The sequence below is a fragment of the Plecotus auritus genome (genome assembly GCF_963455305.1).
Source record: "Plecotus auritus genome assembly, chromosome: 6".
Lineage (NCBI taxonomy): Eukaryota > Metazoa > Chordata > Mammalia > Chiroptera > Vespertilionidae > Plecotus > Plecotus auritus.
In genome coordinates, this window is record NC_137773.1 from 172312189 (window position 1) to 172336298 (window position 24110).

Here is a 24110-nt window from a genome sequence, read left to right on the forward strand (position 1 = left end):
CAGGAGCATCTCTACTGTGACTTCCCTTATGAATTTCAGTATCAGATGATGGGTTCCCTTACTGTCCAGAAACTGTCCCTGATTCTTTTATTTTTATTGTGATCAGAGCTTCCATTTATCAAGACAAACTTCTCAGGACCAGAACTTCCAAAGATCTATGGCAAGGATGTTGCTGAAGGTCCAAGGTAGTCCTCTGTGAAACACCATGTAGAGATTGACAATGTTACTTAGGATTTTGCATGACTGCATGTTGAGAGCTGCAGACAACTGCTCCAGCCCAAGGTGACACCTGTGGTCTATGTCATGAAAGGCCTTTGAGATAGCCATTAAAATTAATATTTTTAAAGGTAGGTCAAGACCAATGTTGTATCTTAAAGCATCATTTTAAAAAATTATGTGATATTGATGTGTCATAAATCACTTCTCCTTCACTTTCAAGGTTCCTGATATTCTGCAGTTTGAGCTTGAGGCTCAGGTGGGAGGGGGGAGAAGGAGCACTGGCCTGGGAACTTGTTCTAATCCTGACTCCTCCATTGATTGATTGCCTGGCTGACCTGGCCAACCTCTTTCACCTCTGAACTTCAACTTCCCCACTTGTAAAATTGGCGGTAGGGGGCACAGACTGGACACTCTCTATAGCCCTTGCATTTTATGTTGTAGAATGCAGTGGTGTCCTGTCAATTTAGATGAGGTAAATGCTCTCTCTTCTGAAGCCACAATGGCCAGACCTCTCCGCTATATAGCTAAAGAGGCAGCTTTTGGATATATTCCAGAGCCTGTTCCACATCTCACAGGCCGACTTTAAGGAGGAATGTTTTCACATTCCCCTTGGGCCAGGACTTCATAATTAGTATAATCAAAAGAAAAGAGATATTTTGAGAAAGATGATCTGGGAGATAAAAGGCACGGCCAATATTTTCTTTAATTCATCCTACAAATGTTACTAAGTACCTATTATATGACAGGCACTGCTCTAAGTACAAGAGATAATGGCAGTTAAGGCCCAAGAGATTAATTGGAATGGAGTAAGGGTCATCAGAGAGAATATTCAGGCCACAGGCATGTGGCAGGTCTCAAGATGAAAGACAACAAGGAGTTCATATGACAACATAGAACATAAAGGGTCTTAATGACAGCCATGACCTTTTGTTAATCCTTGGGACATTCCCTGCAACAATGACAAGGATCAAATCAATTTGTTGATATACAGTATATTTTATCACTTTGTAAGATTTTCCATTTATACAATTACAAAACTAATTGAGGCTGGTCCACCTAACATGGTCCACCTTACATCTGAAAAACTCTGAGCGTCTAAAAATTACCAAGTGTTGGCAAAGATGTAGAGCAGCAGGAACGCTGATACAATGCTGGATTGAGTAATGTGGCACAACAATTTTGGAAAACAGATTAACCTTTCTAGAATTGTTGAAGACACATACACCCATGACTCAGGTTTTCTACTTTTAGGTATGAAATCTAGAGAAATCCATGCATGCATACTCCAGGAGACATGTACAAAGTTTCTTATCAACATTGTTCATAGTGAACCCAAATTAGAACCTAATATCCAACAGCAGTAGGATAGATTAACTTGTGGTACATTTTTTAATGTAATTTTATGTGGCCTATGGAAGTCTATACATAAATCTTAGAAACATAACATTGAGTGAAAGAATCCAGACATGAGACTATACATACTATATGATCTTATGAGGTTCAAAGATAGATAAAATTAAATATATTGTTTAGGGCCCTGGCTGGCATGGCTCACTGGTTAGAGCATTGGCCCACACACTGAAGGGTCGTGGGTTTGATCCTGGGTCAGGACACATAGAAGAATTAACCAATGAATGCGTGGATAGGTGGAACTACAGATAGATGTTTCTCTCTCTCTCTCTCAATCAATCAATAAAATGTTTTGTAAAATTAAAAAAAACAAAACAGCTCCCGAGGACTCAAATATCTGCAATGCACTGTGTCTCCAGAAAATTACTCAGACGTTCTCTGAAGTGGAAATCCGTTTGAAGTGTGCTCTCCTGAGAAGCCCCAGATGAATCATCAGCCAAGTGAGTTCAGGGGGAGGGAGGCAGGGTTTGCCTGTGGGCATCAAGTCTGCAGCAAGAAAGTTTATGTCAACTGTTGACCCTTTAAAACACCGGTTCTAATAAAAACCAACAACAACAACAAAACTGGGTCGATACGACTGGTTGCACAAAGATAACAAATTCTAAAGGAGCATTCATGAAGAGGGCTCTTTTTTTGTTTGTTTTGTTTTGTTTTTTCCCCCTGACCAGAGCGGAGTTAACTGATTATTAAAAATGTGGCTGCTCCTGCTTCCAGATTTAATTGTGTTATAAAGCAATAGAAAGGCACATGTGCATGTGCCCGCTGGAGAATGATACTTCTTGTAGTTAGAACAGGGAGCCCAGAACCGCTTGGAAGCCGAAAATGTCAGTAAAGGATCCACACGGAAACACTCAGTTCAGAGCCTAAACAATATGCTGCTCTGGACCAAGCTCTGGATGAGAGGGTAGAAGGATCCGTTTGATTCCAGGCCTTCTGTCACTCACCTATCGCAACTCCTCTGAACAACTTTCCTTGACTATACAATGAGAATAAAGATTCCAGGCCTGCTGAACTCATCAGGAGGTTGTGTGGAGCTAAAAATGCTCTTTCTGCCCTCCTAAAGAAGAAGAAAGATAAAAGGAGAGATAGCTTGAGAACCCCTCCTGCCACACTGTATCCCAAGGTGGACTTCACAAAGGGCAATGCTGCTGCCCCTCCCCCCTGGAGCACAGAGGTGTCCGGTGATTCACACTGTGCTTCACGTGCAAATGAGCATCTAACCACAAAGGAGCCTCCCTGGACACGGCGGCACTTGGACTGGTAGTCAGGATAGAAGGCCGCTCCTCAAAAACCCGCTAGGGGAGGCCATGCTTGGATCCTACTCTTCTGACCCTATGGCGGACATTGCTGGTGTCTCTTCTGACATGGAATACAAGGATGCAGCTTTTCTCTCTTACGGTTTTCTCCAAAGCCACTGGCCTCTTCTCCACACAGGCACGGCAGCCCAGAAGTACATGGGGAGGGAGAGATGTTGACACCCTTGAGGCACAGAGTTGGGGGAGGAAGGAATACCCCAGCCTCCCATGCCTTGGAGGAACAATTCTGAGCTAAGGTCTCAGAGCATCCCTGCAAAGTCTGAGCCCTAGTTGTAGGGCCAGTTTTCCCCAAACCTGAGAGTAAGTGCCCGTTAACTTTTGTACCCAGGAGACTTTCTCAGCTCCCCTTACACCCAGTTGCCCACAGCACTAACCAGCTTTTTTGAGGGGTGGGGGGTAGTTTCTTTCTTCCTTAGCTAACTCTCCCTTCTTCTTGCTTCACTTTCGCCTCCTGGTATCACATTCCAAATAAACTACCTGCCCCCAAAGCCTCATCTCAGCTTCTGACTTAGAACACAAATTAAGATCAACTCCCAGATACCTTTCTGCTCAGAACGAAGAAGCTGTTTTCTTATGCTGTCCACATGCCCATCATCCCAGTCGGAGGCTTGCTATATATGGCTCCTGCATAAAGGTCTGCAGGAAGGGAATCACTTCCCCTGATGTGAGGTGTGCAAAGGGTCCCACCCAGAAGTGGTTGTCATCTCCCTCCCCTGGCTCCCTTCCCATCACCCACCTGCTGCTGACTGATGAGGCAGGCGAGGCTCCTCTCCTCACCCTCTCAAATTGTTGAAGATTTTTTTTTGTTGTTGGCAATTTCCTTGGGACCAAGTGAATCCTTGCCTCCCCTTCAAAACTATTCTGTGATGAGTGGAAGGTTAATTACAAGCTTCTCAATGTATCTTGTAAACTGACAAGATTCCTGACAAGTCTACAACCACCTATGGCCTCCTTTTTCATCCGTGTATTGTATTGGGCCGCTTTGGAATTTCACAGTTTGCAACAAGGTGCTCCAAATTGAGACTTTACCCAGAAGTTGTCACGGTTCCTTTTTCTGGCACACAGGATTATGCCAAGTGGCCACCAGTTAACAACTACCTTGGCTGGTGCCACTCTGAGCAGTGGAGGACTGTGAGAGAAACCCCTTGGCCTCCCCCTTGTTGTCCACCCCATAAAAGAAGGCAATGAGCATCCAAGGCTCTCTGATGCACACCCATAAACAAGGGGTCAAACCACTGGTTTCATGACTTCCACCTAACCCAGCCACTATCTATTCTTTGGACAGAGCCTGCACCATATTTTACAAAGTTCTAAATCTCTCTAGACAGGGGTCTCCTTGAGGATGACAGAGAGCACTTCTAGATGTCTTTATCCTGCCAGTTGAAACACTTCCTATAGCAACCAGTTCTCCAAATCCCTCCATAGATCTGCCCATTGGGACTCTACAGACCAACACAAACTTCCACAATGCCCTGCCATGGTGGGGAGAGGACTGCTGTGTCCATCCTGGTCTTCTAAGAGCGGATGTCAAGTCAGACGTAGACGTGCAAGAAATATGCTGGTGGAAACATTTATGAGGAATAAAAGGGAGGGAGCAGGAGTTGGCAGGAAGAGCCTCAAGCTGCAATGCAGCTGTGAGAAAGTCTCAGAATAAAAACTGCCCAGTGGAGGACGCTTTGTTGGCCAAGAATGGCTCAGCTCTAGTCCCCCCCTCCCCCCAATCATCTCTAGTCACTTGTGGGAGCAGCACAGGAAGACCATGAACATAACCATAGATCCTCAAGGTGCCACAGCGGGAGCTCACCAGAGCAGATACTCAGCAGGATATTATCTGAGAATCCTTATTCAAAGAAGTTGTTTTCTGGTTGAATTTAGCAACACCTTTCCTCTGAGTGCCCACAGTCATCATGGACTGCCCTCAATACTGTGGAGCCCTACTTCTGAAGCAGACGCCCCATTCAAGACGCTCCCACACAATAATTTAGCCTTTTTCCAAATCAGTCCTTGAGGAGAAGGCATACCTCCTCCCTTCTAACAGGGATTGTGCTTTCCTCTCTGGTACTGTCTTCCAGACACAGACAGGAGTGAGGCAAATGAGCTGGGCACAAAATTCAGGGAAGAATTCATTCTCCAGTGCTGATCTTACACTTGCCTAAACCTGAGAGTGAGTGCCTCCTTCAATTTTGCACCCTGGCATATTTCTTGACTCGTCTTAGCTCTGGCCTTGAGAAGTACTGCTTTTAATCCACCCACTGAACTCTGGGGTATCATTAGCACTAACAGTATGAGGTTATTCTCCACTATTCATTAGTGCCATGGCCTCTGGCTCACTGTCCCCACCCCTATTCCTGTCTTCAGTCACAGCGTGATTCATCCAGGACACAGGTTTCTCCAATCCAATGATCATACCCTCTACCCTACATTCACTACCCACTCAGGTGATCATATCCTGAACCTTGTGAAAACTGTTAACAACATCAATCTCATAATTTTGCCAACTATCCAGTACACTTAACATATGACCTCCACCTAAATAATTCTCCAAATGCTGTAGGTCCTCCATCCTTTGACTTTCCATCACTCCCATTCTCCTCTCACCCACGTTGATGTCATGGTCTATCTTTATAATCACATGCTTTCAAATACTTTCAGATCTTTTGCCACCTGCTCCCTGCATCCCACATGTCTGGTAAAACCTTGAACTATCCCAGTTAAACCCAATTTTCTACCTTCTCTGCTCCTGTTCCAGACAGGCACTGGTCTCATTCCTATTTCATGACCACAAACCCCATTCTTTATTATTAAATTTATTGGGGTGACATTGGTTTATAATCATGACCACAAACGTTAGATGAGCTTTAAATGCTGTCCAATGATACAATTGCACTTCTCTAGAAAGTTCATTTTCCTACCCACCAAAATGATATTTTTGTGCCTCTTTCTCTCTTCTCAAATTTCCAAGCTTCCCAATCCTGCCTTCTCCCCTTCCTGCATTCTCAATCTCTGTTCCCAACCCTTACTTTCTTTTCTATTCAATGATGCAACCTCATTTTTGTCATTCACTGTCCCTCCAATTTTATTCAGGATAGAACTTGTAACACTTCTGAATGAAATCTTGGATTGTCCAAACTCGTATGTAGTAAGAAGTCCATTGGTCACTTTAAGACTCAAGACACAGTTGATTTGATCATTAGAACATCACTCCGATGTAGTAGCAACCAAAGCTTCCAACTCCATTCAGAGGTCTGAGTACTCCCCTCCCTCAAGCTGAGCTGCCAGTGGGCTGCCAGCTCCTGGGAAGGGGGCATCGATTGCTGTCTCACTCACGTGCCTTCTCCCTCTCTCCTAGATGCCTGTCTCTTACTTACACAGTGTTTGGGGGTTGAAGAGCAAAGGGAACTGGAAAATTCTCCTGCTCTCTGAGCCTGGCCAGCATTTAAAGCTATTATGAGTTCATCCGAAAGTTCTCACTCCTGGAGATCTCTCACCACAGTTCCTTTATTGGGAGTCATATGCTCTCTTCCAGCTCAGCTGCCTACTCACTTCCTTCCACAGCCCTGAGAACCCGAGGTGGTCCACCTCCAGCTTCTGTCTGCTGAGGGGCCCTGATAGATGCTTGTCCCTCCCCCACCCCCACCCCCATATCTCTGTGTCACAGAACCTACATCTGATGCATGACACTCACAGATCTTTTACCTTGACAAATTCTGAGAGGCCATGTGTATCAGTTCCTCTGCCCATCTTTAGCTGTTTAATGTCCTAGGCAGGAGTCAAAGACCAGCTACTACATCCCTCATCCACAGAGTCCTAAAGTTAGCTTCTTCAAATCCTCCTCACAAGGTTCAGATGAAAGACAGGCACCCACCCACAACACTTCCTCAGAAGAGGTGGGGACGGGTCTCTCTCAGAACACTCTAGCACCGCCCATCAAATAGTGATTCTCAAAACTCCTTCCACCTTCTTTCTGATAGCCTTCCTCTGTCCTCCCTCAGTGTGTGTGGAGTTTAAGAGTCATATAACTATTCCTAAAATTTTGCTTCTTGGTCTAGCACCTCACTATAGCATGCCAGATCTATTATACTTTGGTGTCTCAATCAACACTTACAATGTACCTTCCTGTTACACTCCACTGAAAGAATAAAGTTATCAGACATTCTCCCACCAGCAAAGACATGGATCTATTTGCTTCTATGAATGTGTTCTCTGTGTTTCCTCCTCTTAAAATGGAGAAGGAGTTTCTGCTCCAATCTAAAGTCAGTCTACACCCCAGATCACATCATCCTCATCCCTTTTCCTTCATCATCAGTGCCATCATTCCCATCAGCCTTCAAACAGGTTCTGTAGTCCCCATCTTAAACACACGTCTCCCATCCCATCTCCCTGTGCGTCTTCACAGCAAAACTTGTCTCAAGATTTATCTAGACTCACTCTCTCCATTCACTTATTCTTGTTGGTTTCGTTGGTTGGTTGACTGGTTGGTTGATTTGGATGGAATTTCTTTACTTCCAATTTATATTCTAACTTTAAAATATATCAGGAACTAGAGGCCTGGTGCACGAAATTCCTACACTGGGGTTGGGGGGCGTCCCTCAGCCCAGCCTGAGCCCTTGGGGGATGTCCGACTGATGGCTTAGGCCTGCTCTCCACATCAGTCAGACATCCTTAGCGCTGCCGCGGAGGTGGGAGAGGCTCCTACCACCACCACCACCACCACCACCACCACCGCTACACTCGCCAGCTGTGAGCCCAGCTCGGGGCTTCTGGCTGAGCAGCACTCCCCCTGTGGGAGCGCACTGACCACCAGGGGGTTCCTCCTGCATTGAGCGTCTGCCCTCCGGTGGTCAGTGCGTGTCATAGTGACCGGTCGTTCTGCCGTTCTGTTGACAGAGCAGCTCTGCACTCCCACATGCACATTTGGGAGGCCAGCTCCCCAGACCCCTCCTCCTGGGACCCCGGCAATAGCCACTGTCACTCTCAGGCCCTGGGCAGCTCACTCCTTGTCCTGGGCCTGTCTCCCACATAGGAGCAGTGAGGGGCCGGAGTGGGAGCCGCTCTGAGGCAGGGAGAGTGGGAGGCAGCTCTTCTGTTCCCCTGTCACTGCTCACTTGAGAAGCCTACACTCCAGCCCCTGCCTCTTATCTCTTAGGAGCTGATACACTTGCAGACGAAAGGCAGCTTTTGTCAGTCGCTGCCAGTTCTGAACATTTTCTGGCCCGAAGCATTGACTCCCAGCGAAGAAACCAATTTCCCTACAGAGTCTTCTGAATTCTCCTGTCAGGCTGGCACCTTGGCGCATCCACTCCTCTCGGGAGCGTGCAGGTGATGGGGGGCAGGCGGACTGCACACCTGGGCCACACAGGACCTGTGTCCATGTTTGGATGCAGAGAGGAGGGAGGCAGCTCTGGGCAGAGGCCCTCCTCGGGGGCCTGTGGAGCTGTGGGCTTCCTTCCTTCGTTCCTGCACATTCTCCGAATGTCACACGAGGCTTTTCTCCTAGAGATGGGGAAACTGAGGCCCGGAGGAGTCTGATCATGCTAGGGTTTGGGTCTATTGGAGCTGCTGAGCCCACATCCAGTCCCCCTTCTGTACCCCTGAGGTTTTCACTTTTAGGAAGCTCTGGGTGCCAGCCTGGGGAGGGGGGCCAGGGGCTGGGGAGGCTCAGAGGTTTCATGTGTGTGAGCCTGGGGTTCAGTCCCTGCCCCCTTCCCTTCTCTCTCCCACAGCAGCTTGAGGGAGGCGATGTCTCACCAGAAAAACAAAACAGAGCAGAACCAACGAATACACAGTCTTTTCGCCTCAAGGTCCACGACCCCTGTTTCTGGGCAACCAGAGCTTCTCGCTCAAGCTCCCGCACAGAGCAAGGAGCGGCGATGCCTGGGCCCGGGGACTGTGCCGGCTCTCGGGGGGCTCAGGACAGCGCCCCAGCCACCGGCTGTTTGAGAACCTCTTGTTTCTCTCCCACCCGCACACCCACACACCCGCACACCCGCACATCCCTGAAGGAAGTGCCACTTGTGCTCAAAGGTAAAGATGCCTTCCTTTTTGTTTCCAAAATTTTCATTTATTTACATTTTAATTAAATAAATTCAGGGAAATGCATCCTTTTTGCTGTACATTTCTAGGAGTTCTGACAAATGCGGACTCATGTAACCACCACGGCGGTCCAGAGAACAGCTCCATCACCCCAAAACGTCGCCTCCCTCACGCTGCCCCTTCCTCCTCACCCGCCCCTCCCTCAACGCCCATCCCTGATATGTCGTCACCTTTGAGGCTGGCTTCTTTCGCCTAACGTAACACATCTGAGATTCCTCCGTCTCGTGTGTATAAAAAAAAATGCTTCTTAGAGGTGTAACAATGCAACTGTGGTGGGTACTCAGTGCCCAGGCCCAGAGCCCACCTGGCAGGGTCTCCAGCTCCGAGCACAGCTCCCCTCTCCCCACCAGTTCCCATCCCATTCCTGCCCAGAGCCCAGCATTCCCAGCCCTCCCGACGCAAGGACCCGCTTGTGATCCTGGTTCACATGACCACACCGGTGCTCCGCAGGCCTCAGGGGCTGCTTGGCCCTAATCCAGGCGAGAAAAACTTAGATGCCTGCAGGGCTGCGCAGGTATTCATAAGCGTCAGACAACAGGGACGGGGGGAGACCAAAGAGAACTGGAGCGTGCAAGGCCCAGCTAAAGACATTGGCAGTTTACAAACCATTAGATGCACCGTTCCTGCCCCCCGCGCCACCCCTCCCCCCAATGAAGACCCATGGTGGGCCGCATCCAGGTGCCCGGACTCCAGTTGGCAGCCTCTGAGTCTCTCGCACTGAGCCTCTTCCTCAACCCCACCACTGCATGGCTATAAAACATGACAGGACGCAGGGCAACCATGTCGCCATCATCAAGGTGCGGGACTCAGGGTGACCACGTGTCCCCCCTGGAATGCCACCGAGCGTGGGAAAACCAGGTTGCCCCGTGGAGTTGGGGGGCTGCTGTGGAATATGCTGCGTGCGGGTGAAGGGGTCCGTGGGAGAGATCGTGCCAGGGAGACCCCCTCCCCCTCCCCCCCAGCCGCAGCAGTCTGGTGCTCCTTACGCTGCAAATCCCAGACCCAGGAAGTCCCTCCGTGTGCAGAATCCACCTTTGACTCTTGGCTTCCACCCGCCATAACGTATCCAACAAGAATACACACTCCCCCCACATACACAACCAAGGGGCAACACGGTGAGCGGCCAGAGCCCCTCTTAGCATCCACATACTGCTGTTCCTCCAGCTGCCGGGAGTGTGGCTTCTGATGGCTCCAGTGTGCCCCTGCCCAGGCATTCCCCTCGCCTCACAGGAGCCACCCGGCCCCAGGTTATGCCCACCCCAAAGAGCAGCCCACTGCCAATGATTGGTCGAAGTGGAGGCAGAAAAGCTTGCTCCCTCGCCTCTGGCCTCAGTTTGGCACACCTCCAAGGGGCCATCCAGCTCCGGGGCTTCCTGTGGGCGTGGCTGAGACCTTGGTTGCAACCGCATTGAAGATCGCCCTGTCCCTCCGCCCAAGCCTGCTTCCCTCCCATCCGCAGGGATGCTGTTCCTGCGTGCACTCCCTGGAAACCTCCTGCATGCAAATCTCCAACTCAGAGTCTGTTTCTAGGGAACCCAAACGAGGGCAAAGTGCGGATGGGCTTGAGTTAGTACTGCTGCCGGGTTCTGTAAAATATTTACTCCATTGCAAACGCTTTTCCAGCTGTTATGTCATTTGACCCTCTCCACAACTCAATGAGGTGAATATATAGTTATTCCATTTTACATATGAGTTAAGTAAGGTCCGGAAAGGTTCCGTGTCTAACCCAAGGCTACAAGAACCATAGTGGTGGATCTGATCTAACCTTCTGACCCTCCACGCCCTGCTCCCCAGCTCGCTGCAATGGCTGAGCTGATGGGTGAGGAGCAGATGGGAGGGGTGGAGGCAGGAGCAGGCTGCCCCTTACAGTTATGCTTCACTTGGGACAGAGATTTATGTCTATTTTCTCTCAGTTCTCCAGCAGATGGCAGTCAAGTGTCTTAAGGACCCAGTGGCTCTTCCTCATTTGCAGGCCAGCATCATTTGGGCTCCCTGGGAGCTGGCAGAGGTGAAGGGTGTGTGTGTTTGGGACTAGAGCGGAGAGCACATGTAGGAGATAGCAGAGCCATCTGGCAATAGTCCCTCAGGTAAGAGCATTAGCCTGACTATCACCAAGGTATAATGGGGGAATCACAACCCCCCCGCCTAGCCCCCCCCCCCATTGGAAGCAGGTCATGCCCTTGCCCTTCACCATGAATACATTTCTCTTTTCCTCTGCCCCTCATAAGAGAGAGGATCTTGACTGCTCAAGCATTCAAAATAAAGCAAAGCCTCTTCTTAGGAGAACCTGATCACCCACGAGGGTAATATCTGATTACTTCTCAAAATGATCTGGGGTAGAATCTGAAATGCGGGACTTTCTTCAAAATATAATGAGTTTGAAGACATCTCTGGAAGTTTCAGCCAAAGACAGTAAAGTAATTTTGAAAGTCATAAACCCTACCAGGACAGAAAAGTATAGAAGAGGAAGCAACAACAGATGTGACGAGAACTTTCTGGAAGTTTGAGCTGTAACTGCCTTAGCAGAGCAGGCAAAGCTGGATCCAAAGTGCCCGCAGAGGTGCCTCCTCAAAACCCCAGGGACGTTTCCAGGGCTCAGGCTCCAGGTTCCTGAGAGAGAGGGGAGGGGGTGCGGCTAAAACAGAAGGGCTGGTCAACAGTTGGTCCTATACGAACACCTGGGCTTACAGATCCCGCCCCACCCAACACAATCTGGCTGCGAACACAGGCAGCCGCGTCTCCTTTGTTTACAGGAGAGTGGAAGAGAGGATGCAGTGTGGGCTGGGTTCACTGTCCTGGGGCCAACATCTGCACATCTGGCCTCACCCTCATGGATGTGCCGTAGCTCCTCAGCTCCAAGCACCTGTCCTTGGACAGGTTCACGGCAGGAAGGAGAGGGAGGAGAGTCCATCCGACTGCCCCTGTCCTCTGACCAGGAGAACGATGCTTTCCCAGCAGCCGCCCTTCCCCAGCAAAGCGTTGCTTATAACTGTGGCCATTATGGAGTCACGTGACCAGCACTAAGCACAGGGGGAACTGCAGAGGCAGCTCCTTAGCTTGTAGAGTCTCCGGAGGAGAGACAGGCAAGGAGCGAGAGGGTGGGAACGAACGTGGAGTGAGCAGAGCTCCTTGAATAGCAAGCCTTCCAGGGGGGTGGTTGGGTGGTACCCAGGACCCGAGCGCTTTCCTCTTGGGCTGGTCATTTTCTCAAGGTGGAATGCCCCAGTCCTTTGCCAGGGGTCTCCCTGGAGCCCCTCACTCTCAGCAAGGCTCCTCATTCCAGCTAGTTGCCCTCTCCCAGGGCCTGCGGGGGGGGGGGGGGGGGGGGGAGGGCGGGGCAGGGGGATCATTTCTAGGTCTACGGGCCTTGGTGTGAGCTTTTCCACCAGCCCCCCTGTCTTCAGTCCATACCTGCACTGCCTTCTAACATGCCTAGTCCCGAGTGTTTATGGGTTCTGAACCCTGAATCAGCTGTTTCTTCACCTGCCCCTACCTCAGCCATTAACAGCGTGAAGAAAACAAGCATAAGCCAGTTATGACTGGCCCATCCACTCGCCATCTTCAGGCCTCCCTACCACGACCTAGGGCAGTGGTCGGCAAACTCATTAGTCAACAGAGCCAAATATCAACAGTACAACGATTGAAATTCCTTTTGAGAGCCACATTTTTTAAACTTAAACTTCTTCCAATGCCACGTCTTCAAAATAGACTCGCCCAGGCCGTGGTATTTTGTGGAAGAGCCACACTCAAGGGGCCAAAGAGCCGCATGTGGCTCGCGAGCCGCAGTTTGCCGACCACTGACCTAGGGGAATGGATAAATAAATTTCGGTGGGCGCATACACAGAACACCCTGCAGCTGTCAGAAGCAAAGAACTAGCTGCCTGCCCGACCATATGGACAGAGCTCCAAGGCCGAGTGTTGGGGGAGAAAGATAAGAAAAAGAATGAAAGTAAGAACAACACCCATCTCCATAAATGCAAAGCACCTACACACAAAAGGCCAATAAACCATGACAGGGTGCTCAGTTCCACCAGTCACCAGGGAGATGCCAATTAAAGCCACAGTGTGAAACCTCTGCACACTTACTCAAGCGGCTAAAATGAACACGATCAAAACACCAAGTGCTGGAGGATGCAAACGAACCAGAATTCTCATGCGGTCCCTGCTGGGGGAGTGTGTGCTGGTAGAACCACTTTGGAAAACGGCTGGGCAGTGCCGACTAAAAGCAAGCACACTCTCTCCCATGACCCAGCAATTCCACTCCCAGGTGTGTACCTGGCAGAGATGAATATGCATGTTCACCAAAATACAGGTAGTGGAATGTCCATAGCGGTGCTAGGCATAGTCACCTCGTACTAGAAACTACCAACCACCCCTCAGCAGTAGAACGGATGGGTAAACCATTGGTCTATTCGCCCGGCAGAATTCTCCACAGCAATGCGAACAGAAGAATTAAAACTACAAGCAATATGGATGCATCTCATGAACCAAAAGCTGATCCAAAGAAGCCAGATGCAAGAGTTCATAGTATATGGTTCCATTTAAGTAAATAACAAAAAGAGGCAGAACTAACACGGGGGATTCTATGTGAGTATGGCCGTTAACTCTGGGGAAGTGGCGGTGACAGGAAGAGGGCTGAGGAGGGGGATTTCTGGGGTGCTGGTGATGTTTGGCTCCTTGGCCTGTGGGCTGATCAGTGGGACGTGTTCAACTAGTGGCAACCCTTGAGCTGAACACTTATGGCCTGTGCACTTTTCCATATGTACGTTATAATGCGATAGAAAGAAAACAAATAGAAAAGCCTGGGGCAGTAAAAACAGAAAACACAAAGGCACAAACAACATTAGTACACCCTTTACAACGATGATGTGTGCAAAGTCAAAGGCCTGCTTTGCCTATTAGAGGGGGTGCCTGGGGGGGGGGGACGGGGGGGGGGACATGGCAGTGAGGTCATGGTAGCAGGGGAAGAAATAAAGTGATACCAGAGAGGTGTGTTGTATGGATGCGCAACGACACTGTGTGTAACCCAGCTTTGAACCTGAGGTAGGGCAAGGGTGGAGTAAAGGAAACACTGGTTTGAAAGGCCTTTGATTGTTCTCTGACGGCTGAACGCATGCTCCTGCTTTAATTAAGTGGGGTCTGGGGAAGAGAAGGGTGTCGCCCAGATCTTGGCAAGAGCTCCTTGAAGGGGGTGCCCCATCTCAGGCCATTGCCCTTCCCTGCCTCCCTGAGGCCTTTCTGACCCTGAGGCTGACTGCCCATGGGGATCAGAACTCTGGTTCCTCCTCATGGGCTTCTCATCTAAATCTCCTGCTGGCACTATCCCAGCGCTCAGCGCTGAAGACGCATGTGGGAAGCCCACCTCTGCTGGCTGAAGATGAAGCAGGGTTCTAACGCCCACACCCAGCTGACTCTGTTCTGCCTCAGCCTCCTGCTTGGCCCAATGTCCGTTGGCAAGTTTGAATCTTCATCCTGGGGCCCAGAAGCCAGTGGTGGAAGACCTCAGGGAGGACCCCAGGTCTACTCCCCTCTGCTCCCACCTCGGGAGGTGTGAGCTCAGGGAAGACATACCCGCCAGGGTTAAAATTGGACATTGCCTGCACTCCCTGCTTTGGCCGCTAGTGGGAGATGCTGGCCAACCCGAGGCCCGTCAGGGGGCTAGAAGCTGGCAGCCGGCAGGCGATTCAACTATCCAGCCTCCAGCTACCCCAGACGCAGGGCCAGAGAGGATTCTGTGTCCTGAACTTCCCTGTAGATGCATTTTCTTCCTGATTGAAGCCCCAGTGTATATGTAAGGCCCCCAGCGGCCCCTGGAGCCCCACACAAGGTCCCAAAGGGCGGGTGGCTCCCTGATGACCTCTCCAAGATCCCAGTAATGGAGGGCAGGACAGAGCCTCTGAGCTCCCAAACTCAGCAATCGGCGCCCTCTCGACCTCAATGCCATTTTACCCTCCAAGAACAACTCTTACTTCGAGGAGCCTTGAGATGTGTCAGGAGAGAGAGAAATGCTGCTGGGAAAGAGATGTGTGTGTGTGTGTGTGTGTGTGTGTGTGTGTGTGTACACGCGCGCACACACACACTCCTGGGACCAGGGTGCAGAGTAATGCATGCCATCCCTTCCAAGGATGTTACTGATCTGTCAGCAAAAGATGGTGGTGGCCTGTTTTGGTTAGAGAAGGAGTTGTGTTCCTGGGTGTTTCCCTGCCAGTCAGCCTGGGTGTGTGAGCAATGGTGACTGCCAGTGTACGGATCGCTGTGTCCCTGTGTGAGAGATGGTGTCTGTCTCCCCGTGTCAGCATGTGAGTATCTCCAGGTGTCAAGGTGTGGGTTGTATGTAGCTCAACGGGGTGATTGTGAGTGTGTGTGTGTTTCAGTGTGGGGGTGGGTGTGTGTCGGTTGCGTCCTTCTTTCTGGTCAGGGTGTGTGTTTCCACAGTGCATGTGCGCCAGCATGTGTGTGTGTCAGTAGAGGTGTCACCATTGTGCGGACTGTGTGCTGTCTGTGTGTCTCTCTAGGAGAATGTGGGTCTCTGTGAGTGTGTGTGTCTGTGTCAGTGTGTCAGTGGATGTGTCTCTGAGTCGTGTGGGTGTCACTGAGCTCGTCAGAGCGTCTGCCTCAGTGACACTGTGTCACTGATGTGTCTGCCTGTGTGTCCCTGTGGGTGTCTGTGTCAATGCGTGTCTGTGTCAGCATGCAGGTGTGCATATGCTGGGTGTGTTTGCCCCAGCCTGGTTGTCTGTGTGTCTGGGTGCGATGTCAGTATATGTCCGTCTCTTGGGGGGAGGGTGTCTGGTGTAGGGTCCCCAAGTCAGTGAGGATGTGCGTGTGCGCTCTGGCCAATGTTTGTTGGTGTCCGCGTGGGTGGCTGTCTGTGGCAAAGCGTCACCAGGTCGGTGTGGATGTGCCCCACCGTGTGTGCCAGTGTCTGCTGTGTCTGTCCGTGTCCGCGTGGGCGGCTGTCTGTGGCAGGGCGCCCCCGGGTCAGTGGGGGTGCGCGCCCCGCCGAGAGCCGAGGTGTTCTCCCTCTGAGCGGGCGGAGCGCCACGTGCGGATCCCCGGGCGCGTCGCTCTGGGGCGGAGCCAGCCCGGGGCCCCGAGCCCCAGGCCGAGCCAGGCGGGGCCCGCCCCCGACCCCGCCCCCAGCCCGAGCCCGCGCCGCCAGCGGAGTCCGGGAGCCCGAGACGAGCGGCGGAGCCGAGACGGCGGCGGCGCCCGTGGGATGCGGGGATCGCGACCCCCACGCCGCTGAGCCTGAGCCCAGTGCCTGGAGCCCCGCACCGAGCCGCGTCCGTGCCGAGCGGCAGCCCGCATCCCGGGGCCCCGGCCGGGGACCCGCAGGTGAGCGAGCGCCCCCGCGCCCGGCAGCCCCGGCCCGGCCCGGGCACCCTTCGCCTGCCGCCACCCAACTTTCCTCCCCGAGGGTCGGAGGCGCCAGCCCTGCGCGCTCCCTGCCCGGCCCCGTCCGCCCGGCGGCTGCCTCCCCCATGCTGCCCCCGAGGGTGGGAAGGGGAGATGGAGGGGCGCAGACCAGCCTGGCCGAAGGGGATCCCCGGGGGGAGGGCGGCTCTGATCGCCGGGCGGCTCTGATCGCCGCGCGCCCCCTCCCTTCCCCTTTCCTTCCGGGTTTCCCGGTGCGCTGTCGGGGGCCGGGGAGGAGGAGCTGCGGCCCCGGCTTCCCTGCCGACCCCGGCGCAGGCTCGGGGAAGGTATGGGATTGGGACCCGGATTCCCGAGGCCGGAGACCCCAAGGTCAGAGCGGCGACTAGGCGCGCAATGAGTGTGGTTTCTGGGAGCGGGGGAGCTGACGGACGGAGCAGGGCTGGGATGGGGGAGGGGGCCAAGCACCCCCTTTCTCTGGGCCGCGCAGAGCGGTCCGCCCGGGGAGTCCACTCTGACCCGGGACGGTTCTCTGTGCGCCCTGAGAGGGGAGAGATATCTGGGTGTGTTCTGTCGCTGCGTGCTGCTGCCACGAAGAGATCTCTGTGCCCTCTGACGCCCTAATGGGGCGGCCGCTGGTCTCCGTGCGCTCCGAAGGCGGAGAGATGTGCGTGTGCTCCCACCAGGGGAGATCTCTGCGCGTCGGGACTGGGGCGCGTCCTCTGCCCTCCTGGCTCTGACCCGGGCACACCCGCGTGCCCCACGGGAGGCGGCTCTTGTCCTCTGCGTTATTTGACCATCTTGGGTGACGCCTTGGGAGGAAGCGGAGGTGCCTTGCCTTGTGGGGGCTGGAGGTTTGGAGAGTGATAATGGTGGGGGGAGTGCTGGGGACAAGGCCCTGGCCCAAGGCCCTGGCCGGTGGCCCTGGCCCTAGGCCCGCTGCGTTGACACCTGTTGGAGGACAGCGCAGAGCCCAGTCAGGAAGCCATGGCTGAGGTTGTGGTAGGAGCCGATCTTGTCTCCTTCATGCCTGAGACCAGCCCGGAGTGGTGGGATCCATCCTCTCCTCTTGGGGTCCTGGGCTGGCATTCCCTTCCCCCAGCTGTCTCCTAGCCTCCTGCCGAGACGCCCAAGCCTCGGGGAGCCTAGACAGCACCATGAAGACAGGCACAACATATGATCCCACCCTGCCAGGCACCACAGCCCTCTCGGAATTCTCCCCATCCCCAATCTCGCCATCTAGAGGGACCTCCAGTGGCAGGGGTGGGGCCACCATGGCCCAGGCCCTGCTGCTGCCTTCAACTCTATCTCCTTGCCCTCAACTCCTCCCAGTTAGCAGCACATGGGGGGTGGGGTGAGGGGAGTGTTGGTAATGAAACTAGAAGGTGGATGAGGGTGGCACAGGCCAGCAGCTCAAGCCAAGCTCCAATCACAGGGGTGTGAGGAGCAGAGGGTCAGGAGACAGCCAGAGTGCGGAACACAGATTTTGTTTTGCTAGAATGTCCAGCCCTGTACTGAAATGAGCTTCAGTGAACTTTTAATCTAACTCTGTCACCACCCTTTGCATTGTACAGGGGGACACTGAGGCTGGGAGTGGGTCAAGGACATATACAAGGTCACCTAGAGAACCAGTGGATTTGGGACACCACTCAAGGTGAAGATTCCTTGAGATCAACTTCCTGGGGCCAAACTGGCCTAGGACTGACCGAGGAGGATCTGAGCAGAAGGGAAACTGGCCCTACGGTGCCAAGAACCAGCATGCAGCCCGGTTGTGGCATGGGCCGCTGCTGTGCCTCTGGGGTGCTGATCGAAGGTCCTCTGGAAAAATTCCAGGATTGACTCTCTCAGCATGAAGACTGAGCTCAGAGGAGAGGAGTGGTAGGAAGCACCAGAGACAGCTGGGAGTGAGGGAGCAGAGGAGACTGTGTCCAGGCAATGCAAGGAGAAGGGAGCCCTGGGGGCAGCCTGTGGTCGAGGGCATTCTCTGGTCTGTTCACAGGAGGCCAATGCCTGCTGCCCTTGGGAAGGCGATTGGAAACCCGTAGAAGCGCATTTAGAAGCGCGTCTCCATGGCCCATTCAAAAGAGCAGTGGTTACCTGTAGCCAAGAGAGTCAATGGGCATCTATCTAACAAATATAACCTTTCAACTGGGTTTTGAAGGATGAATAGGAGTTTTCCAGGTGAAGAAGGTACAGTCCACCCGTCGGGACTAGCATGTGGCAGCAGTACACAGAGATGTGAAGCAGCTCAATTGTTAGTTCAGTGACCTGTTAGGTCCCATGGTAGGAGGGAGAGAAGAGTAGAAGCTAACGCCAAGGTCACAATCCCAGGGGGCTTTGTGAGCTCTGCCCAGGAATTGGGAATTTATCCTCAGTAATGGTACTAAAAATAGCCGACATTCACTGAGCGCTGTCTGCCGGCCAGGCGGAGCACTGAGCACTTTATGAGGCTCATCTCACTGAACCTTTGCATCAACCCTGGGGGTAGGGACCCTAATATTGGCCCTTTTGCAGGTGATGAAACTGAAGGCCCAGAATGCTTAAGTCACTTGTTTACTGTCACACATCCCTAAGTAGCGGGGCATGAGTGTGAGCCCAGGTGTCACTATATCTGCTCTGCGGTACCCTCCCTCTCCGGGGCAGACCAGCGGTGCCACCAAAAGTCTTACAATTGAAGGAGAGGGACAGGCAGATGTCCACAGTGCTAGAGCCTGCCGTGTCCCAGCTGCCTCCTCTGTTAAGGGATATGCCACCCTCCCGCCCCTAACTTAGATTGCTCACTCAGGGAGGCACATTGCCGCCCTATCACCCTGGGAAAGGGGGAATGGCCACGTGAGGTTTGGGTTGGCAAGCCTGACGAAGAACAAAGGGAAAGTGATGGATGCTTCGGGGTTCTGACTTGAATCTGTGGTACTTCCAGGGACCATGCCCACATCCAGGGTCAGCTGGAGGGGAGGGTCCAGCATTCAGGAAGGAGACTTGGGCGGGAGGCGGGCACTTGGCAATCATACACAGAGGCTGGTCCTTGGGGACATGGCAACGAATGAGATTGTCCAGCAAAAGTGCCGGTCGGGGGTTCTCAACCCTGGTGACATTAGCATCACCTGGAACGATTTAAGAAAACCAAAACACACCTTCGCCTCTAGGCTCCACCCCGGAGATTCGGATTCATTTGACTCAGGTGAGGCTTGGGCATCAGCAGTTTCGAAAGCACCCAGGTGATCCTAATGGGGTGAAGGGGGTGAGAGGGAAGAGGGTGGAGTCCGGAGCCCTCGGGCATTCTAGCCAATGAGGCAGGAGAAGTCCGGCCAGGAGGCTGGGCGGGAGCAGTCAGAGTGGGAAGAGAGCCAGGAGTGGAGGTGCCACAGAAAGCAAGGAGGGAGCCCGTCCCACAGGAAGGGCGTCTCGCTCGCTTTCTGCCGAGAGAGCTAACCAAGTACGTTCTGTGAAGTTCATGGAGAGATTTTGTTGTTGTTTTTTTTAAAGGGAAGGCATAATCTATAAAAGAATGTCCATTAGCAACGGTACGGGTACTGGTGACTTTGACAACAGAAATGTCCCTCTTCACACCCACAAAATGTGGTGCCCCGTACCGAATGTTGAATGAATGAATGAATGAATGAATTGGTGAGAATGGAAGGCAGTTTTGGAGAGGGTTGAGGAGTGAGCGGGAGGTGAGGACGTGGAGACAGCATGTGCAGACAGCTCTTTCAAGGAGTTAGATGGTTGAAGAGGGAGGAGAGAGATAGAGGGGAGCTGGCGGGGGGTGGGGGTCAGGGAGAGTTGTAGGGAGAGCCTGGAGTGGACCCGGGGGACGTGGGTGCCCATGCAGTGCACCCATGTGCAGGTGCTGACGGGGAGAATGCCTCTTCCTCGCAGCGAGGGGCTGGAGGGCTGGAGGTGGAAGTTGTGGGGCGGGGGGGGGGAGGGGGGGTTCCCGGTTGCTCTGGTTTGCCCAGGGGGTCGGTCAGGAAGGCCTGGGCTGAACTGGCTCTTGCTGTGAGTCTCTGAGGGAGGTTTGGATGGCAGAGGGTGTTTCCTGCTGGGGGTGGCAGCAGCAAGGGGCGGGAGATCCTGCTCTGAGGGGGAAAAAGGTGTCCCAGGAAAGCGATGTTTGGGGACAAGAGGAGGTCGTCTAGAGCAGGTATCCAGGCGCAGAGGGGGCTGGGATCCTGCGGCTAAATCCACAGCATCAGAGGAAGGAGAAGGCAAGGCCAGCCGGCAGCCTGTGGACGGAGGCCGGACACTGCAGGGAGCATGAGCAGCCTCAGGGGTGGCCGGGGCCGCAGGGTGAGCCTGCGACTGGAAGTCCACTGCCCCCTTCTGCCCGCCCAGACTGGCCTGAGGCCGGGGTCTGAGGCCCAGTTCAGCCTGGGATGGTGGGGAAGAGCCTGGATAGGATATTCAGCACCTACTCTTGTGCCGTGGAAGATTCTAGCAGGTTTACACTGCAGCTACAATAACTGCTCTCATGAAGTCTACTAGTATATACTCTTGGGGGAAAGACAGACTGGCTGCTGCTAAACAAATAGATACAGAGGTCATTTTAGATAGTGACCAGTGTGATGGAGAGAGGAGGGTCACCCTGGACTGGCTGGCCAAAGGAGGCCTTCTTGAAGGAGGACAGTGAACTGAGACCCAGAGAACAAGAAAGAACCAACCCTGAAGAGGCTTGGGGGAAGAATGTCTTGTAGAGGGGAGCTGCAAGTGCAAAGGGCCTGTGGCAGGGACCAGCTCCTGAGGAAGGGTTGGCTGCTGTAGCTGGAGCAGAGGAGACGGGGCTAGGGATGGCCTGCATTTCCACCCCCAACCTCTCGGTCATCTGCCCCTTCAGGCTGCCCCTTTGGTTATTCACACCACTCGACTCAGACTGGCAGCGATTCCTGGGGATGAGACTATATTTAGATACAACTCTCCTCTCTGTGGGCCTAGAACATACCGTGTCTTTTTAAGATGATCAATATGGAATGGGTGCTATTTATAGAGACTCCATGTCAATTTCTGGGGCCTGAGACCCTCAGATGGGGGAGGGAGTCCAGGACGAGGCTTTACAGGGGTAGGGACAGAAGCTGGCACCACACTGGAGCCATCTGACTCATGGACTCTTTGAAACTTTTGTCACCTTCCGTTGCCTTCCTGGCCACCCTCATCCCTGCAGAGTCACAGCCCTGGGCTGGGGTGCTGGGTGCCCACAGCCTCCCCACCTCCAACTTCATTTCCTTGAGGGGTATCGGGTGTGCCCTGAGCCCAAGAGAAAACTTCGTTGTGATTGTTGAAGCCAGAGTCCAATGTTATCCATCTCTCTGGTTCGTTCCTCGCTGTTTACTACTCTGGGTAGGCAGAAAAGGATACCAAGGACCCTCGGGGCCTCTAGGCTCTCCCCACGCACCAGAGAGAGATCCGCCCAGGACAGAGAAAATGCAAGGTTGGAGTCAAGAGCTCATCCTCCCTGGTGGGAGGCAGTGTGGCCCAGAGCAGCCAGGGGAGGCTGCCTGGAGGAGGTGGGATTGGAGTCCAGCCACGGAAAATGCACATAATTTGGAAAGGTGAAGGGGATCAGATCATGTTTGCTATCCTGTTGTGGGAAGTGAATGTTTCTGCTTTGAGGCTAGATTTCTCTCGCGGCGCCTTCGTTTTCTTCTCCTGATTAAATCTCCAGGGAGGCAGTGGAAAGTTGAGTTCCCACAGGGGTAATAACCCCGTGGAAGGACCGAGCTGCTCTCCTGGCATCCGTGTGGGCCCAGGGAAAGTCCCTCACCCACTTGGAGATCCCCCTGTTGTCCTTGATCCCCTCTGACAGCCCTGGGAAGCTGAGGACCAGGGCTGGCCACCCCCTAGGCTCAAGGTCACACAGGATGCAGGTGGCCCTAAACCCAGGGCCCTGTCTGCCTGGCCCCACCCAGGTCTTGCCCAGGCAGTCCCCATGCTTTCTGGGAATGGATTTTGAGCAGTAGAACGGCTCTTCCTGGCATCGGGAGGGTAGTAGATGCCTTTCTGGCAGGTATCGATTCCTCGAAGGCCTGTTTGAAGGAAGGACCTGGCTCAGGAGGCAGTTTTCAGAGGGACAGCAGGTCAAGGAGGGGTAATGTGGTTGCAGGCACCAAACCAGTTCTCAGGCTACATCCGGGCCAGGCTGGGAGGTGCCCTAAACCATCTAAGATGAGGGGAAAATCAGACCGTGGGAGAGACCAGCCCAGCTCAATCAATACCTCCTGCATAGCCATCAAGTCCCAGCCTCATTGACCCGGGCCCATAGCTGGAAAGTGGTCCAAACAAGCCCCTATGCATCTAGGTACCCACCCTCTGCTGCCCAGCGCTGCTGCCCGCCGCTCAGCCTATTCCCAGGAAGATCCCAGCCCTGAGTCCATTCCCTCCTGGCCCAGGCCCACCCAAGGGACACCCAGCTGGTGTGGGGATGCAGCAGGCCAGGGGACAGAGGCCTGCCCACCACACCCAGAACTGAGTGGGAGGCAGCACAGGGCGCGCCGGTGCGGGGTCAGACGCAGCACAGACTGCCCGTGAAATAAAGCAGCAGCGAGTTGCTAGCAAAATTGGAAACCCAGGGAAAGCCTCCACTCACTCGCTTGCTGGGCCTGCGTGCCTATTAGCTGTGTAATTGCTGAGCTTCTGTTTCAGGAAATGTCTGAGGGAAGGAGAGAAAAATCTCCCGGAGGCTCCCCTGGGGCCGATCATGCCCAGAGATAGCTGGACTTTGGGTCCCTTCCAGCCCTGGGCTTTATGATTGAATTAAGGACTTGGCCCCGGTCGGGTCACTTGTGTCCATACGGTGCATCGCACAGGTGACTTGGATGGCACTCGCCAGCAAACAAAGCAAAGCTCTCCAAAGCATTATGTTGAGCAGGAACAGTTGACACACAAGAGCCCATGCTTATGATCCCATGTATGTGACGTTCTGGAACAGGCAAGACTACTAGCCTGTGGTGGTGGGAATCAGAAGAGTTGATTGGAAAGGGACAGCAGGGGACTTTCTGGGATGACGGGAATGTTAACTGTCTTAATTGGGGTAGTAGTTACATAGGCATACACATTTGTTTCAACTCACCCAACGGTACACCTCAAATCTGTACATTTTCTCATATATATATATATATATATATATATATAGTATATAGAGTTTATGTATTGTTAGATTGGCTTATCTCTCTCTGGGGGCAAAGAAACCCTGGAATGTAAGCCTCTCAGGTTTCTCTGGGGGTATTTCTCCCTCTCTCAGTGCACACAGTAGGTGCCCCGTAAACACCTCGGTTGCCATGGCATCAGCGCAGTTTCCCTGCGAAGTCTTTTTTTTCAGCCCAAATATTGAGAAAAGTGAGTTGGAAGAAACTGGGCTAGAGCCTTAGGATGCTGATTGCTGTCTCGGTGGCACCCGTGTGCCAGGAAGGGCATTTCCTGAGCCTTCGGTGAGCACCTTTCTGGCCCCAGTGTGTGTACTGGGTGGGTTTAGATGGTCCGGGGTCCGGAGCAGGAGTGCCCTGGATGACTGAGCCAGCTCTCTAACTTTGGGAAGTCATACAGCAGTCCCTCTTAGCCACAGCTTCACTCTCTATGGTTCCAGTTACCTGTGGTCAAACACGGTCTGAAAATATTAAATGGAAAATTCCAGAAATAAACAATTCATAAGTCTTCAATTGTGCACCAAAATGAGAAGTGTGATGAAACCTCAAGCCATGCCCT